Genomic DNA, 16,705 nt, shown 5'->3' with positions numbered 1-16,705 from the left:
ACTGTTCTCCTCCCATGCAGCCTCAGCACATCACCGCCAGCGCGCTGGACCTCCCGCTCCTGGAGGCAGCATTGGCCGATGTGGCTGCCTCCAGCGGGGATATGAGCTCCCCTGCTGCGCTCTGAGTGCCATGGTAAGGGGTGGGAGCCCCAGAAGGAGGAGTTGGATAAGGGGCAGGAGGTCCCAGGGGCAGCTTCCAGGGACAGGAGCAGGGAGGCAGTTGGATGGGGCAGTCAGGGAGGTGGAACAGGGCGGCTGGATAGGGGTGGGGTCTGGGGGCCATTAAGGTAGTGGGGGTGTGGATATGGAAGTCAGGGCAGTCAGGACAGGGAGCAGCTGGATAGGTGTGGGAGTCGGGGGCTGTCAGGGGCTGAGAGGTGTGGCTACTGGTCAGTGCAGTCAGGGGACACAGGAGCAGCGGGAGTTGGAGTGGGTGGATGTTCTGAGGGCAATCGGGTTGGGAAGTTAGTGGGTGTGGGAGAAGCGGGGTGGGGGCCAGGCTGTTTGGGCAGGCACGGCCTTCCCCTACCTGATCACTCAGACAGTTTCCACAACCCTAATAACGGCCCTCTGTGGCCAAAAGTTTTGCCCACCCTTGGCTTGAAAAACAGCCCGAGGGCTGGATGTGGGAAGCTGATGAAGTCATCCCTGTCAGCCATTGGGATTTCCCCACTCCCGGGGTGTCCCAGTCCCATGGCCACTGCACCCTGTGGAACCCTGGGAGGAGGAGAAGGGGACGAAAGGGACAGAACTAGGTCAGCAGCCAGAAGTGCTCAAAGATCATGAGTCTGCCCCCACCACCACCCCAATCCCAGTTACAGAGATTACCAAGTTCGGGGGCTTTGTTGCCCTCTGGATTTGCACCATCCCAGGGACACTGGGAAGAGAGGTCCTGTCTTGCCCTAGAGGCCTGAGGCGTGTGGCCACCGCCAGAGCATGTGTCTGACCCCAGCATCCCTGCAGCAGAGCCCAGGGCCTGGGCAGGGAGAAGGCCCCTGGGCAGGGGAGGGACAGACTGTGAACTGCCAGGGCATCCCACAGGCGTTGTTGTGCTTCCCCCAGGCCATGCAGAGTGGGAGGCGAAGTGATGTTTCACTTTAGCCTTCCCCATTTGTTTTTCCTGATTTCTTTTATTAGCTGCTGTTTAGTAAATTGCATTTGTTCTGAGAGGCATAGACAATGGTCAGGAAGCATCCGGAGTAGAGTGCCCGGGTGGGAAGTGCAGGTGGGACGGCTCTAGCCCGTGCCCTGAGTGGTCACAACCAGGGTGGGGACTTGAGCCTCAGGAAGCCTGGAGCCCAGCCTTGTCAGGGGATACAAGGACTTTGCCACACAGCAGAGTGGAAGGGGGCCCTCCCAGGGTCAGGCGGAAGCTCTGGGTGCTTGAAGGGCGAGGACTCAGATCCTGTCTGCTATTTCGATTCCACCTGCAGGGTGTTTATTAGAGTCAGGAAAGATTCCCCTCAATGGCCATGGGGCCATTTCCCGCTTACCTCTGCACCGCATCTTTACTGGTTTCCCCTAAAGTTCATTAAGTATTTTAGAAAAATGTGTCACCCGGCATTCCCCGCTAGATGGAAGAGATTCCCTCCCTTCCTGTCTGAGCGCCATGGGGTGGAATGAGGCCGGACCCAGAGAGATGCTGCAGCGCAGTCCCGTAGCCTTCGCGCTAGGACCCAGGAGCAGCCGGGAGGCGGTTCCGGGGCAGCGAAGCGCCAGGCTCGCTTGGCATGCACGGAAGTGATGACCTCGCAGCCGCTGCGGTGACTCTGGCTCCCCAGGCTCCTGGCGAGATCCCCAGCCCAGGGGGCGGCTGGTGCTGGGAGCCAGACCCTGGCTGCAGCCGGGAGAGGGGAATCTCCAGCAGGGCCCTTCCACTGCTCCCAGGAGCCTCTCCCAGGGCCAGAGCCCCCAGCCCGGCCCGGACTGCCCCCGGGGCCCCGCTCGGAGGGAAGGTGAGAGGGACCACCCCCGGCACCCCGGAGCTGCAGGGAGGTTTGGCCCCAGGCTGCTCCCAGCAGAGCTGGCACTGCGATTCCGCCAGGCCAGGGAAAGCTGCCGCCAGCCCCGGGGGGTGCGGGGCGGGATCACGGTACCACCCATCCCCCCCGTCCCATCCGCTGCTTTGTTTCCCCACAGCACTGGCGCAGCTCAGGGAGATGGGGGAGGGGAAGAGGATATTACCCCACCTGCTGAGCGCGTGGGCCCAGCCTGAGCCCAGGGGGCAGCCTGGAGAAAGCCTGACCCGCTCCCCAGGAGCCCTGCACCCACCTCCACCTCAGCTGCTGTGACTCCTCCAGCCGGCCTGGAAACCAGAAGGTTTGTTGGTCGCTGGGAACACAGCGTAGAACAAACTTAGCCTTTTAGCACAGAAATCTGGAGCTCTCAGCAAAGTCCGTCTCTCTTGAGGGGAGTCCAGAGTCTGGAGCCCTGGACTCTTCTCCTGTGAGTCCCAAACCAGGAGGAAACTAGAGGTACACACTATTCAGAGAAAATATTAAGAACATTCCTGCTTCATCCCACCCCTCTGAGACCAGCCCAGAGGCACTTTCTCCAGTGGCTGGAACCCTCTAACCACACCAGCCCGAGCCTGCAGGTGATGGAGAGACCTGGGGAAAGGGCTGGGCCGGGCAGGGAAATGACTCTGCACAAAGGGCCCCTTTTGTGGGACCAGCTGGGAAATTTGGCCTACAACGGGAGGGGCTCCCTGTGTGGGTGAGTCCCAGGCTGCTGCCTCAGTGGCACAGCCGGGTTCAACCCGTTAGCAGTGTCAGTGGCTGAGCTGCCTGATGAGAGCAAAGGCCCAGGGCAATGGGGCATGCGCCCGTTCCCACAGGGCAAGGGAAGAAGATAAAAGGGAGCGGAGAGACTGGAAGGGCTGCTGGACCAGGTCAGTGGCAAGTGGGGAAGAGGAACATTCCCCATTTCTGAACCAGGACTCTGCTCTGCTCTGTGTGCTGGTGGGGACAAGGAGCTCTCATCTTCTCCCACCCCTGAAGCCTCCTGGCTGCTCTCAGCAGGGTGGGAGTGGGTTCCTGTTTCTCCAGGCCTCTCCCCTCCCCCATGACTAGCAGGATTTGTGGCTGGAGCAGCAGGTGCTGAGCGGGGACTCTTGTTGTTTCAGATGCCGGTGACCTTGAGGAGGTGGCTGTGTATTTCACCCAGGGGCAGGGGCTCTGCTGGACCTTGGGAGCCCTCTACAGGGACGTCATGCAGGAGAACTATGAGACGGTGACCTCGCTGGGTAAGTGATTCTTGGCCTTGCATGTTGGAAGCTGCAGAGGGTCTTTGTGTCTGACACATAGTGAGACCAGGTGTCAAAACCTAAGGCACAGGGGTTTAACACCGGGCTGGGTGTGCACCACAATTCCCCTCACCTCCCCAGACGTCTGCCTCCCCCAAGAGGGCTCAGTGACCACATTCCCATCCTCTTAGATTCCACATTCCCCAGCAGAGCACAGGGACAGGTGCCACTCACAGAACGTCCTTTCTGACAAATACTCTCACTTTCAGAGAGCTCTCAGTCCTCCACACACCCTGATCTAATCTGATTTCACTCCCTGCACAGGATTCCCCCTTCCCAAACCTGACCTGATCAGCCAGCTGGAACGAGGGGAAGAGCCGTGGGTGCCCGATCTCCAGTCCTGTGAGAGAAGAGAGATTCCAAGAGGTGCCACACAGGTGAGGACTGACACAGAAACCATCTGGTGAATGAAGGAAAAGTTGAGAATCCCCAAAATGAAGTATCAGTAAATGCCCTTAGGTCCTTCCTCTTCTCACCCAGGGCAGGGCAGCAGGCAGCAGATGTCACTGACATCGCTTCCCACATGTCCTGTTACCTGCAGGAGTTTCCTTCCCTATTTTCCTTCTTTTTAAAAGTTTGGGTGGGAAGTGGAGGCAGAATCCAGTTGCTTCGTCTGTGCAGCTTTAGTATGTTGGGTTTTCCCTTGGTGCTATTCCTCTGAAATTCTCCCCAGGACAATGACTCTTCTTTGGATTGTGTCTCCCAGCAGGTGACAGACAGTGAGTGAGACCGAGGAGGAATCAAGAGAAGGAAGTTCCTGGGCACAGAGAATCACAGGGACCTTTTGGGAAGAGCTGAAGGGAATTTTTCCCAGTGCTGGGAACAGGAGATGATGGGGAAAGGTGGCGGAGGTCAGATAGGCTTCGGAAATCACTCAAGGAAGCAAATGGATAAATCTAGTATATGTGGGAAAGGACACAGCGATCCCACAGCCCGACAGACAACCTCCAAGAAAGACAAAAGTTATGAATGCCCTGGTTTTGGGAAAGGAATCGTTCTGAAACCACAGCTTATTACACCTCAGAAATCCAAACTGGAAAGAAATCACTTCAATGCTTGGACCAGTGGGAAAGCTTCAATAACTGCTCAGATCTTAATAACCATGGGAGAAGCCACAGGAGAGAGACCCTCTCAGTGCCTTGAGGCAGGAATTGTTTAAATTTGAAGTCAACACTGATTACACACCAGACAGTCCACACTAGAGAGACCCCATAAGTGCTTAGACTGTGGAAAAAGTTTCATACAGAAGTCACACCTTGTTGCACATCAGGTAATCCACACTGGAGAGAGACCCCATCAGTGCTTAATCTGTGGGAAAAATTTCGTATGGAGGTCAGCCCTACTTAGTCATCAGGCAATCCACACTGGAGAGAGATCCCATAAGTGCTTAGACTGTGGAAAAGTTTCATACAGAAGTCACACCTTGTTGCACATCAGGCAGTCCACACTGAGAGAGACCCCATCAGTGCTTAATCTGTGGGAAAAATTTGAAACGGAGGTCAACCCTTCTTATACATCAAGCAGTCCACACTGGAGAGAGATCCCATAAGTGCTTAATCTGTGGAAAAAGTTTCATATGGAGGTCAGGCCTTGTTTTTCATCAGAGAAAACACACGGGAGAGAGACCTCATCAGTGCTTAGAGTGTGGAAAAAGTTTCATAGAGAGGTCAGGCCTTGCTAAACATCAGATAATCCACACAGGAGAGAGATCCCATAAGTGTTTGGACTGTGAGAAAAGTTTCACACAAAGATCATATCTTATGGAACATCAGAAAATCCACACTGGAGAGAGACCCCATAAGTGCTTAGACTGTGGAAAAAGTTTCATACAGAGGTCAGCCCTTGTCAAACATAAGGCAATCCACACTGGAGAGAGACCCCATAAGTGCTTAGACTGTGGAAAAAGTTTCATGCAGAAATCAACCCTTCTTATTCATCAGGCAATCCACACTGGAGAGAGACCCCATGAATGTTTAGACTGTGAAAAAGTTTTGTCTGCGGTCAAGCCTTCTTGCACATCAAAAATCCACACCGGAGAAAGACCCCATAAGTGCTTAGAGTGTGGGAAAAGTTTCATCTGGAGACCTGGCCTTGTTAAACATCAAGCAATCCATACAAGAGAGAGACCATAAGAGTTCTGAAAGTGTGTAAATGCTATTTGGGACCATTCCAAGAAATAGAGACTAGAGCTTTGAAATGTAACCTGGTGTTGTTAAGAAATTGAAAGGAGATAGTCGTGCTGTTGATTAATTGCAATTAACTCACGTGATTAACTCAAAAAAAATTCATCGTGGTTAGAAATATTAATCTTGATGAATCACATTGTTAAACAATAGAAAACAATTGGAATTTTTGGGATGTTTTTCTACGTTTTCTTATATATTGATTTCTATCACAACAAAGAAGAGAAAGTGTACAGTGCTCACTTTATATTATTTTTATTACAAATATTTGTACTGTAAACATGCAAAATAAAAATAGTATTTTCCAATTCACCTCATACAAGTACTGTAGTGCAATCGCTTTATCAGGAAAGTGTAGCTTAAAAACACAGATTATTTTACTTACATAAGTGCACTCAAAAATAAAGCAATTAAAAACTTTAGAACCTAGATGTCTACTGTTTGTTTTCTGCAGCTCACTAAGGCAAACAAGTTTGTTTACATTTACGGGAGAATGCTGCCTGCTTCTAATTTATGATGTCACCAGAAAGTGTGAGAAGGTGTTCACATGGCGTGTTTGTAGCTGGCCGTGCAGGTATTTATGTGCAAGATATGCTAAACCTGCCTATGTCCCTTCATGCTTCAGCCACCATTCCAGTGGACATGCTTCCATGCTGACGATGCTCATTTAAAAAAAATGTATTAATTAAATTTGTGACTGAACTCCTTGGAGGAGAATTGTATGTCCCCTGTTCTGTTTTACACACATTCTGCCAAATATTTCATAATATGGAAGTCACGGATAATGACCTAGCACATGTTCATTTTAAGGACACTTTCACTGCAGATTTGACAAAGCGCAAAGGAAGTAACCATCTGAGATTTCTAAAGGTAGCTACAGCATTCGGCCCACGGTTTAAGAATCTGAAGTACCTTCCAAAATCTGAGAGGGATGAGGTGTGAAGCATGCTTTCAGAAATCTTAAAAGAGCAACACACTGGTTGGGAAACTACAGAACCTGAAGCACCAAAATAGAAAATCAGCCTTCTGCTGGTGGCATCTGACTCAGGTGATGGAAATGAACTCATGTTGGTCTGGTCTGCTTTGGATCGTTATCAATTAGAACCCGTCATTAGCATGGAGGCATGTCCTCTGGAACGGTGGTTGAAGCAGGAAAGGACACATGACTCTTTAGCGCATCTGGCACATAAATATCTTGCGACACCAGCTGCAATAGTGCCACGAGAACGCCTGTTCTCACTTTCAGGTGACATTAATGTAAACAACAAGCGGGCAGCATTATCTCCTGCAAATTGTAACCACACTTGTTTTCTGAGAGATTGACTGTATAAGAAGGAGGACTGAGTGGAATTGTAGGCTCTAGTTTTATATTGTTTTATTTTTTCAACGCAGGTATTTTTTGTGCGTAATACTACATTTGTAAGTTCAACTTTCATGATAAAGAGTGCACTACAGTACTTGCACTTGGTGAGTTGAAAAATACTATTCTTTTGTTTTTTTACAGTGCAAAAAAAGGCATGGAGAATGGCGTGGATTGCACCCTCAGCAAGTTTGCAGATGACGCTAAACTGTGAGGAGTGGTAGATATGCTGGAGGGTAGGGATAGGATACAGAGGGACCTGATGAGGTTCAACAAGGACAAGTGCAGAGTCCTGCACTTACGAAGGAAGAATCCCGTCACTGCTACAGACTAGGGACCCAGTGGCTAGGCAACAGTTCTGCAGAAAAGGACTTAGGGGTTACAGTGTACGAGAAGCTGGATATGAGTCAACAGTGTGCCCTTATTGCTAAGAAGACTAACAGCATTTTGGGCTGTATAAGTAGGGGCATTGCCAACAGATCGAGGGACGTGATCATTCCCCTCTATTTGGCATTGGTGAGGCCTCATCTGGAGTACTGTGTCCAGTTTGGGGCCCCACACTACAAGAAGGGTGTGGAAAAATTGGAAAGAGTCCAGCGGAGGGCAACAAAAATGATGGAACACATGATTTATGAGGAGAGACTGAGGGAACTGGGATTATTTAGTCTGCAGAAGGGAAGAACGAGGGGGGATTTGATAGCTGCTTTCAACTAACTGAAAGGGGGTTCCAAAGAGAATGGATCTAGACTGTTCTCAGTGGTAGCAGAGGACAGAACAAGGAGTAATGGTCTCAAGTTACAGTGGGGGAAGTTTAGGTTGGATATTAGGAAAAAGTTTTTCACTAGGAGAGTGGGGAAGCACTGGAATGGGTTACGTAGGGAGGTGGTAGAATCTCCTTCCTTAGAGGTTTTTAAGGTCAGGCTTGACAAAGCCCTGTCTGGGTTGATTTAGTTGGGGATTGGTCCTGCTTTGAGCAGGGGGTTGGACTAGATGACCGCCTGAAGTCCCTTCCTGATATTCTGTGATTCTATAGGGATAATTACTTTGTTAATCCATGTAGTTTAATTACCTGTGATGTTTGGGAAATAGGAGGTTACTTCTACAACTTGTTGATCATCCAAGGACTGCCTGCTGTGAAGAGGCTGCAAAAATGTCTATATAAATTCTTGAGACCTGATCCTTTTATCTCCAATCTTCTTAAGCTTTATTCAGGGGGCGTTTGAGTCTTAAGACTGAGATCTCCAGTCCCCTCTGCACTGCCCTGATGTTGAACATTTGGACATTGGACTAGAACGTGATGAAATGATTCTGAAAAGGACTCTTCAATTCTAACCCGCCATCTCAGGTGAAACTGACTTAAGGACTCTATTTGCATTTGTATGTCTAATGATCTTTTTGCCAATATTGTCTTTTCTTCTTTTAATAAATCGTAGTTTAGTTCACAAGAATTGGCGTAGCGTGTACAGTAACTCCTCACTTAACGTTGTAGTTCTGTTCCTGAAAAATCGACTTTAAGTGAAACGATGTTAAGCGAATCCAAGTTCCCCAATAAGAATGAATGTAAATGGGGTTAGGTTCCAGGGATTTTTTTTTGCCATACAGTGCAGTTCAGGAGTTGGGAGGTGCCCCCGCCTTACCCCACTCAGGCACAGCCCACTGGCACGGTAGATGCACTCAGGCAACAGCTCTCTGTGCCCCCCAGAAACCCCCACAGCCACTGTCCCCCTTGCCTCTCTCAGCCCCCCTCCACACACCACCACCAGTCCAATATGCCTACCAACCAAAACCAAGAGAAAGACAGATCAACACAAAGGACAGAACTTTTAATTTTTTTAAGTGGGGGGAGAGGCGACCCGAGGTACCGCCAGTACACACCCAGAGCAGACCCCCAGTAGACCCTACCCCCAGCTGGTGCACCCCAGATGACCAAAGACTGACCAAGACTTAGCACAGGACAGTGGGTGCCCCTCCCCTCCCTCAACGAACCCCATAGAGCCACCTCCCCATCCCCATCCCAGCCAATGCCCCGCAACTCCCTCAAACCCAGCTGCAGCCTTTGCCAGCCCCTCCCCCACACAGCCTGGGAGTTCCCCTCCCCGCAGCTGCTCCCCTACTGGTGCACAGCAACTGCCAGGTGAGCAGGGCAAGGGCAAGTACATCGATGCTGCCCCACTACAGCTACCGCTATTCCCCCCTGCAAACCACAAGCCCCAACCAACAACCTCCCTGCAGTGAGCCAGGTACAGCCACGTAGGGGTGGGGAAGTGCAGGCGTGGGGCAGCCAGCAGCCCTCCCCGGCCCCGCATCTAAGAACAAGTCAAGGTCCCTGCACCCGAGCCAGGCGCCCGCAGCAGCCACGTGTCGCTGCAGGAGGAACGGGGCCAGCAGCAGCCTAGGGATTGCGAAACCGAAACCGAAACCAAAAATCGCGCAGGCGCAGTAACGAGCCTTTAAAGCTTTTTTAAAGCCGATTGGGTAACCGGGAGCCAATCACGTTCTCAGGAGGGAAATTAAAAACCAACCAACAGAAGCGGCAGACGCCCCGCCCTCAGGGGCGGCCCCAGAACAGGCAACATTCGCTGCAGGAGAGAAGCCGAGTGAGGCCGGCCGGGCTCTGCCTTGGCAGCTCCTGCAGCAGCCGCCGGGTGTTTCCCTTCCTGGGACTGACTCGGCTGCTGCTGAGCGGGGAGGAGCCCCCGGGAACATTGCAGCCTGCAGGCGTTTGTGTGACATGTGCCCCAGGGCCCTGTGGCTGGGGGGCATCCCCCTATGGTGATGCGAGGGTGACCAGATGTCCCATTTTATAGGGACAGTCCAGTTTTTGGGGTGTTTTTCTTATATAGGATCCTATTACACCCCACCCCCATCCTGATTTTCAACACTCACTGTCTGGTCACCCTAGGTGATGCCCTTGAAGGAGCAGAGTCTGTGTGTCTGGGGAGAGAGAACCAGTATTCATTGATATATTAATTATATGTCACTGCCACTTTTACACATTTTTTCCTGATTTTATTGAGTTAAATGTTCACAATTGCACAAAACTCTGGGTTTAGCATTTCCTTCCAATTGTTCTCAATTTCAGTTTTCACAGTTGTGGGAAATTATGGGGGGATACGTCAATAGCGAGTCAGACCCCCATGATTTAATGTCAGTAGATTCAAAAAGCTGAAGCTTTATAACTATGAAAACACAGATGGTCGCATTACCTGTCAAAAGATACAGAGTCACTATCCTTCAATCAAACACAAATAAGTTCTCAAGCAGCCTTGTTCTTACTTTGCGTATCTCCATTTATCATTTATTATCAATTGAAATATTTTATTCATTGGTCTGTGTGTAGACAGCAAAAGCAACGTTTGCCAACATTTATGAATAAAAGCTCATTCTACTAAGCCTGGTGATAACAGAGCTTTTAGCCTGCGAGTTTATTAAGTTGGAATCAGTGTTTTCAAGACACAATTCTCGTTTACACTAACGCTGCTTTGGCTCAGTGGAAAGGAGCTGCAGCATCACCAACTTCATGATTTTATCATGAGTTTTACAATATTTGGTGTGTTTGATGAAGCCCCAGCTCCTGGAAGCATGTGAGGAGGTGAGACTCTCAGCTTTTGTTTTCTAAGTAAAGGAAGTATCTAGCTCTCTTTGTTGCAGAAAAAAACATAACAATTTCACCCCAGTGCAGTCAGGGCTCAAGAATAATTTTTTCAGGCCCAGTACAAACTTGTAACTCAGGCCCCTCCCACACGTGGTAATGGGGTTGCAGCCTGGGCTGGGCCCCAGGGTCTCCGGCCTTGGTAAAGTGTACCCTTCTCCCTCCCCAATTTGGGGCCCCTGAGTGCAGTCTAAAGCTCTGAGAAACCAAAGGCAAATAAAATAATACTAATAGTTACTATTTATTATGATTAAATCTCATGATTTTGGGGCTGGCCTGATTTAAGGTTTTAAATGCCTGGGGTTGGCAGTGCTGTGCCAGTGAGAATTCAAACCATAAATCTCTCAGTTACCCAAGGGAATCCCCTAAATGAGCGTCATCGTTGATCTAACACAGCACAGTGAACAGAAAGGGGAACAGACACCGAGGACAAGCTATGGGAACGGACACAGAGATGGTCTGTGGGCCCCAAGCAGGACATGAGCAGAGTCCCCCCAGGCCCAACAACAGCAATTCCGGGCCCCAGGGCAGAACAGTCAATGGGCCCCCACTGGTGCCCACATGCACAAGCTGCGCCCACGTGGACCCGTCCGCCTGACATTTGGGCGGTGCTGCGCCTGCGCTGGCTGGCGCCCAGTGAGCTGTCAACTGCGCTGCTGGGGGCTCTTCCGGCACGGCCAGGGCTTCCACATGCCCACCCGCCTGCCTTCGCTCCTGCCACTAGTACCACTCCACGCGCCAGAGGTGCTGACTTTTGGTTGTGCCGGTGGGTGCCCCATCCTGGCTCCTCCCCCGTCCCCAAGGCCAAGCCCCCACTTCACCCCACTCCACCGCTTTCTGCCCCTGCTCTGCCCCCTCCCCCAGGTCCCCTGCCCTGACAGCCTCCTTCTACCCACTGCTCACTCCTGTCTGCCCCCTCCTGCCTTAAGGGTGAGGTGTGTGTGTCTGGGGGGGCTCAGTCTGTCCCCAAAGCTCACAATTTTCAGCATATTTATACACTTCTTTCATACTCTAGTTATTGAATGTGTGTCTATCACTGGTATCACGCAATGTCATTATTAAAATAGCAGTGAACTACAGCATTACATTACCATGAATTACAGTGTATTAAAATCATTACACTCAGCTACAAGCTGCCTCCACTGACACCCCTGTGTAAAGACACTGTGTTCACTCTGTGCCTCACCCCAGCTTAGCGCCTGGTTGGGAGCTGAGGGCCACTGATGGATGTGGGAAGAAGGTGGATGGGAGACACAAGCAGTGGGGAGTTTTCCCTCTCTCCTTTCCTATCGCTCTCCCTGCCCCTTTCCCTCGCTCTTGTTTCTTTTCTAAGTCCTTGCTCCCCTTCTTGATGTTTCCCCCTTCTTGCTTCCCACCCATGCAGGGGCGGCATCTTATATGGGCTCGACGTGCTTAATCACCAGGAATATTCAAGGCTGAGGGCTCTGCTCCACCAATATTTGGAGCTGGGTTTCTCCCCTGCCCCCACCTCTGAGCTTCCCTGCCTGAAAGAAAACAACCAGTGCCTCTCTCCCTTGTTTGTGCTGCTTCTGCCTAAGGCTATAGAGATCAGTGGCCAGCAGCCTCTTGGAGCGGGGGGGGGGGGGGGGAGAGGGAGAGAGAAGGAGGAAGGAGGCACACAGGTGCTTGGGAGCTCTCTCCCCCGCCCTGGCACCCAGGGACAGCAGCAGGGGTGGGGAGGCCACCCATGATGGCAACCTCCCACCCCGGTGTGATGAACTGGGAATGTTCTTAATGTTTTCTCTGAATACTGTGTTGGTGCCTCAGTGTCCCCTATGCAGTTCTTAAGTATCCAGGTGGTGGAATAAGGGTGTGTGATTGCTACAGAGCAAAGGTGCCAGCTGAAGGTGTTGGCGACAAAGAGGTCAGGTGAGCTCCTGGCCCGGGAAAGAAACTGAGCAGAGAGGAGTGGCTTGAGGGGGGTTTGGGAGTCTGGAGCTGGCTGGGGACGAGGAGTGAAGTGCAGACAGGGCGGGTCTGGCTCACTGCGCCCAGAATGGACCCTGTACCTACAAGCTCTGTGTTAGACCGTGTTCCTGTCATCGAATAAACCTCTGTTTGACTGGCTGGCTGGTGAGAGTCACATCTGACTGCAAAGTGGGGGTGCAGGACCCTTTGGCTTCCCCAGGACCCCACCAGGGCGGGCTCGCTGGGGGAAGCGCACAGAGGGGCAGAGGATGCTGAAGGCTCCAAGGAGAGACCCAGGAGGTGAAGACGTGTGAGCTTCTTGCCCTGAAAAAGTCTGCTCCGAGGGAGAGGAGGCTCCCCAGAGTCCTGCCTGGCTTGGTGGGGAGCAGTTCCAGAGCATTACCTGGGGACTCCATGACACCCGGTACCCACCATAGGGGAAGCGAGTGGGCTTTCTGGACCTAAGAGAGTCCCTAGGAGCATGTGCCTTGACTGTGGTGCAGAGTGAGTGTGCTGCGGAGCGGGGAGAGGAGGGGTCCCTCCCCTGGAGCTTGCTGCTGCTGGTAACGGGGTGGGGGGGAGTCCTCTCTGGCCCTAGCCTTGGGGCAGCCTGTCTGCATCCCAAGTTCCTTATCCCCAGCCCTGCCTCACCCCAGAGCCTGCGCCCCCGAGCACCCCAACCCTGAGCACCCTCCTGCACTGTGAAACCCTCATCCCCAGCCCCACCCCAGAGCCCTCACCTGAGGGGAAAAACGTGCAACTTAAACTTGGTGGTCAGTTTGGAGTATCGTTGTGTTTAGCACAATACTTGATTATTTTACACCCCTTTAAAGTATATAGTCATATACAGGTGTTACAAAGTGGGAATGTTCTTAATGGTTTCTCTGAATACTGTGTTGGTGCCTCAGTTTCCCATATGCATTTCTCAAGGATCTAGATGGTGGGATAAGGGGCTGTGATTGTTGTAGAGCCCTAGAGTGCCAGTGTGATGCCATCTGCACAGAGAATGGCCGAAACCCTTTCTCCGGGCAACTGATGGCCTGGGCCGCACTCCTGCAAGCTGCCAACTGAAGGTGTTGGAGAACAAAGAGATCAGGTGGCCTCCTAATGCCTGGAAAAGAGACAAAGGCCAGAGGAGGGAGTGTCGGTGCCTGTGCGGACTTCCGGGAAGCACATGGTGTGGAAGGGGATGCTGGGATGCTTTGGAACCACTCCTTCAAAGCCAGTCAGGACTCTGGGGGAGCCTCCTCTCTCTGAGCAGACTGTCTCCAGGGCAAGGAGCTTACACCTTCCTGGGTCTGACCTCGGAGCATTCAGCCCTTTCACACCGTGCGCTTTCCGCAGTGAGTCTGCCCAGGCAGGTCCTGGGCAACCAGAGGTCCCTGCACCCCAACTCTGCAGTCAGACGTGACTCTCAGCCAGACGGTGAAACAGAAGGTTTATTAGACGACAGGATCACAGTCTAAAACAGAGCTTGTAGGTACAGAAAACAGGACCCCTCAGTCAGGTCCATCTTGGAGGGTGGGGAGCCCAGACCCAAGTTCTGGGTCTCTCCCCATTTCCCCAGCCAGCTCCAAACTGACACTCCCTCCTCTAGCCTTTGTCTCTCTTCTGGGAAAGGAGGCCACCTGATCTCTTTGTCCCCAACACCTTCAGTTGGTACCTTGCAGGGGAAACTGAGGCACCCACACAGGATTCAGAGAAAACATTAAGAACATTCCCACTTTGTCACAACAGGTGCAACAAAATATAATACCGTATATTGAAGCAGGCAAGTGCTGCTCCTGACTTTCCACTTTTAATTGACCCTTGTAATCTTGTGGTGACGACACATTGTAGCTTCATTTTATATCGGCTAACAGGGCGAGAGCTGGGGGACCACCATTTTGGGCACCACCAAAAATTATACAAACCTGCCGCCTATGCACTCATGTCCATTTTCTCATGTCTCTCTGCTCCCCATCTCCTGGGGGCTCTGTCTAGTGCCCGCTCCCACCCACCCACTCAAAACAGCAGAGGAGGTTCCCCCTCCTCAGGTAGGAAGGGTGGCCTAGTGGTTCAAGCACAGGCCTGGGGTCAGGTGTGCTGGGTTTGGTTCTCTGCTCTGCCACTGACTCCCTGCTTAGCCTTGGGAAAGTCACTTCATCTCTGTGTACCCTAGATCCAACCTGCCACGTGGGGCTAATGCTGACCCTGCCTCCGAGGCTGAATCCCTTCATGGCTGTGTGGTGAGGGGGGAGCTGGAGATACCAAGGTGATTAGTTTGGGCTGAATTTCTCCACAGCCGGAGAGTGAGAGCCAGCTCCACACCGAGGGCATGGGAGAGAGAGGGACTCAGCTGTCAGAGCTTCTGCCCCCCACCCCACCCTGCATGGTTCCTGCTGGAGTCCAGGGCTTCTCCTACTCACTCTGCCCAACCCCCCACCCAACTACCACGGTCCAGGGCTTCTTCCCCCCACCCCTGCTCAGTGCGGCTCCTGCCAAGGTCCAGTGCTTTTCCTTCCCCTAATGTGCCACTGCACTAGGAGCCCTGCAGCCTGCTGGGGCGATTTCAAAGGGCCTGGGGCTCCCAGCTGCTGCCACCATCACTACCAGGCATTGGCAGCTGCTGCAACTGGAGGCCCCAGACATCAGACGGTGGGTTCCTGTTTGTGGGTTGCTAAGCAGAGACACACCCTCTGCAGCCCAGATATAGGCACCTAACTGTGAGAGGGGTGTGACTTAGGACACCCCTTCCCCCCTTGTCAGCATCTCCCATTGGCTAGCTGACATGGCTGCCCGCCTACTGAGGTGGCTTTTGTGAATCGCATTGTAAGGTGCCTGTGTTGCCCATGGATTGTCTAGGGAGTTTAGACCACTGACTCAGCTCTGAGGGTCACAGTGCTGCTGTCCCTGTGATTTTCTCACTGCCTAAAAATTACTCACTGTGATTCTCAGCATTGCAACACCTGAGTCCCTTCATGGATTGCACCCTGTGCAAACAGTCACCTCTCTGCAGAGCACAGCTGAGCAATTCCTGATTGACATGGGTGTGCACAGGACAGAGGCAGAGCACAGGCTGGTTAGTGACACATCACACAGTAAAATCCAAACTCTCTTCCCAGAGGCACAATATTCCTTGCAGCTGGGACATTAAAGTGGAACAAACAAGAATTATTGTTTGTAATGTTTTATTTACAGTAAGTTGCTGGAAAGTAGCAAAGTAAAAGGAGCTAAGAAGGAGCTTTAATAACCACAGCATGGCCAGGAGATCCCCAGCTACTGAGAACAGTTTTCTTTATGGAACTAAGATTGCACCAATGGCCAGGAATTAATATAGGGAATTAATGAGTTACAGTCTCACTTTCAGTAACATGTAATAAATCTCCCCGTCCCGCTCATGTTCCCTTTCCTTCCATACTGTCCTTTTCTATTCATCATTGTTCTAGCCTCACTTCCCACCCCTGTTTATTTCCCTGTGTCTCTCCTCCCTGTCACAGATCATCCCCCTCAGCTGCTCTCTTCTTTCCCTGATCTTATCCCTTCCCCCCTCGTGCTGATCCCCGCCTGGGAGCCCCCAATGAGAGCTAAGGACACAGATCTGTACAAAACGCTCCCTGCAGCTGCTGCTTCTCCCCAACCCTGATTGATCAATTCTGTGTCCCTGCCACGCCCACCTCCGCCTGCCCCCCTGCCAGGCTGTTAGTGCCACCCCCTGCCCAGCCCCCAGCTCTGCCCCTCTGCCCCTCCTGCAGCCCCAGGGGTTCTTCCCCCTCCTCCCCTCATCCCTGAGGCTGCAGAGAGGGCGGGGGAGGTGCTTCCAGGGGCCATAGAGATGAGGAGCCAGAGGCTGGGTAGATGAGAGTCCTCCACAATCATAGAGACTGGGATCCATGAGGCTAGAGAGGCTGATTTCCGGTTCCTGCCTCTGGTGCATGTCTCAGGGACACAGGCTGAGCTGGGATCCTGGCCCCACAAAGAACCAGGGTCGGATTCTCCCCCCAGGGACGGAGCCCGGCGGGAAAGTGAAGATTGGGGCCTCGTCACCAGCATCAATAAATGTCACCTGCCCCCGGTCACAGTCCAGACAAACCCGGATCCTGCTGGGGGCCCGGCTCAGGGGCAGGGGGGTCTCAGGGGAGGTGAGAGCCCAGAACTGATCCCCCAACCACCCCACAGCCCAGATCCCCCCGTCAGGGCTACAGCTGATCTTTCCCTTCCTCCCCACAGACTCTCTGGCCACCCCCACAGCCCAGCATCCCCCATCCCCCACCTCCACCTCCCAGCAATGTCTCCCC

Source organism: Mauremys reevesii, unplaced genomic scaffold (genome assembly GCF_016161935.1).
Source record: "Mauremys reevesii isolate NIE-2019 unplaced genomic scaffold, ASM1616193v1 Contig163, whole genome shotgun sequence".
In the NCBI taxonomy this organism is placed as follows: domain Eukaryota; kingdom Metazoa; phylum Chordata; order Testudines; family Geoemydidae; genus Mauremys; species Mauremys reevesii.
This window is presented reverse-complemented; position numbering follows the sequence as displayed.